General features: G+C 50.2%; 1 protein-coding gene across 11 annotated transcripts in view; it reads right to left on the reverse strand.

Moving 5' to 3' along the window:
- The window catches only part of LRRC8D (leucine rich repeat containing 8 VRAC subunit D), a 123,639-nt gene that overhangs the window by 96,432 nt on the left and 24,519 nt on the right, over nt 1-2,688 (reverse strand). For 9 of the 11 annotated variants that reach the window (XM_017891236.1, XM_017891237.1, XM_017891235.1 and 6 more), the window contains one exon: nt 2,387-2,531. The exons of the other annotated variants lie outside the window; for them this stretch is intronic. The gene's annotated coding sequence lies outside the window, so the exon portion shown is untranslated. The remainder of the gene's footprint in view (nt 1-2,386; nt 2,532-2,688) is intronic. 11 annotated transcript variants of the gene reach the window in all.

Consider the following 2,688-nt stretch of genomic DNA (forward strand, 5'->3'; position numbering starts at 1 on the left):
GGGGGGGGGGGGGGGGGTGCAAAGAACACACATAGGTATAAAAGTAGAGGCAGCGACTGGGTGCAGTGGTTTATGCCTGTAATCCCAGCACTTTGGGAGGCCCAGGCAGGTAGATCACGGCGTGAGGAGTTTGAGACCAGGCTGACCAACATAGATAAACGCCATCAATACTAAAAATACAAAATTAGCTGGGCGTGGTGGCGTGTGCCTGTAATCCCAACTACTTGGGAGGTTGTGGCAGGAGAATCGCTTGAACCTGGGAGACGGAGGTTGCAGTGAGCCAAGATCACACCACTGCACTCCAGCCAGGGCAACAAGAGTGAAACTCCTCTGTCTCAAAAAAATAATAATAATAAAATAAAATAAAAAATAAATAAAGTAGATGCAAAACACTATGGTTGTACAGGTCTTTCAAGAATCTCTCTTGACTGGCTGAGCGTGGTGGCTCACACCTGTAATCCCAGTATTCTGGGAGGCCAAGGTAGGCAGATCACTTGAGGTCAGGAGTTCGAGACCAGCCTGGCCAACATGGCAAAACCCTGTCTCTACTAAAAATACAAAAATTAGCTGGGTGTGGTGGCGTGCACCTGTAATCTCAGCTGCTCGGGAGGCTGAGGCAGGAGAATCGCTTGAACCCAGGCAGCAGAGATTGCAGTGAGCCGAGACTGCGTCACTGCACTCCAGCCTGGGTGACAGAATGAAAATCCATCTCAAAATAAAAAGAATCTCTCTTGATTACTTTCTCACTTTTCGTGACGTATTTGGCAAGAAGAGGCATAAACACAGCCATTTCACAATTAAATTCAAACTTAAGAAGTCCATGTCTGTCTAGGAAGGATAAGTTTAATTGTTCAGTTTTCATAGTGCATTTTGGCTACGTAATGCCATGTACTTAATGAGTACATGTTTTGTACTCAAGCTGGTAAATTTGTACCACCCTGGTAAATTTTCCTTTCAAAGCAAACTTAATTATGTAGTAAATATGTTTTATAAAATTTTCAGCATCAGAATGCTACAGTCAGCATGCCACGTCATGAATGTAAATTCTACACCTAACCCTGACTCCTTAGATGGCTTGGCTACCCAATAAAGTGAAAGCATGCAGTGTATGTGATACTGTGCTACACAGATACACTTTTCCTCTGTGCTACAGGGAGAGACCTTCTTTGGCAGAGTCTCACTTTCCTCTCCTTTAGTCATATGCTCACATCATATGCTTCCTCGGAAATAAAAAGAAGATGCCACTGGCCTTAATAGGACTCAAACATTTAATATGAGGCCATATAATGATCCTGTTAAACTGATTCTTCTCAGCCATCCCACTCCCCTTAGTGTCCTCCCCAAGACTGGAGTTTCAACAGGTAGATAAACAGGCGGTAAGAGAAGGTTAGGCTTTCACTGAGGGAAGAAGTCAATCTGAGTTAGTCTGGAGAAAGAGGAGCTGCCAGGGAAATAAAGATGGAAAACGTCTGTAGCATAAAACCACTCCTAGCATTTTATTCTCCTTCTATGAACATTTGAGATGGAACACGAAGTGGATGTGAAATTAAAATCTACCTGGTGAATTTGAGAAAAGTCACTCTCAATTTTACTTTGATGACAAATGGAATTAATAAAGATGCCTGACTCATATGTTAAAGTACCTTCTGTCTCGGCGAGGAAGCCTGGCTAAGAAACCACAGTGGAGTTAACAAGCCAGACAGCAGACTAAACACCTCAGAACTCGCTGCTGTGCCTCATTCCTGGTCCCTACCTTTCCGGTGTGTGTCTGCATCACTAATTCCCTCCGTTCGGCATGGCCTGGCTTTCCCAAAACAGAAACCAAGGAACCGGGGTCCTCTGTTTCAGTAGCTGAAGAGCTGATTTCTGAGCACGGACACTGAGATTCTTTTCTCCTGTCCACCTTACACTTGACCCACAACTCATCCTCCTCTTCCTCTTCCCTACGTCCCAACCCCTTACCCTCACACTACCCTGCCTCCCAGGACATTTATGTGCATGACCTCAGACCAGCAAGGGAGGAACAAAGAACTGCTGCTTCAAGCAGCAGCAGTCGGAGGAGAGGGTGGAGAGGGCAGCTGGGGGCTCCAGGAAGACTCCCTGGGCACTGGCAACCCCAGCGCAGCCCGGGGCAGCCCAGTCTGGAAAGAACTCTAGTAGAGTCCTGGCGGGCGGGTCCACAGTGCATGCCCAGGGCCTTCCCCCGGCCCGAACCCAGGGCCGGCAGCAGCCAGAGTTTGGCAGACACCCTGGGTGAGAAGCCAGTGGTGGGGGGCGGGCAAGTGAAGCTGCAGTACAGAGCTGGAGATGCAGAGCCGACAGTAGCAGCGCTCCGTGCCATGGACTTCCCCACCCGCGCCCTGGACCCAGACCCGGCCCCGCGCACCTGGACCAAGCGGCCACCCTGTTCCCTCAGGGCTCTCTCTGGGGACTCGGCTTGGGCGAGCTCCGGAGGCTGGAACCGCGGCGACGAGAGACTTCACTCCTCCATCCTGGGACCCGGCAGCACGTTATAGACAGCCGTGCACTTCCTGTTTGAAAACACAGGAGAGAGAAAGAGCGAAAGAGATCCGAGTGTCGGCAGCGGGGAGGAAGGAGCGCAGGGCGGCGGGGAGCCAGGACCAGGGGGCCACCGCTTGCATAAATGCCATGGTAGGCACCCAGCGCTCCCCTGGCCGCGGCGACCCC

This window comes from Rhinopithecus bieti, unplaced genomic scaffold (genome assembly GCF_001698545.2).
Source record: "Rhinopithecus bieti isolate Rb0 unplaced genomic scaffold, ASM169854v2 scaffold_19858, whole genome shotgun sequence".
Lineage (NCBI taxonomy): Eukaryota > Metazoa > Chordata > Mammalia > Primates > Cercopithecidae > Rhinopithecus > Rhinopithecus bieti.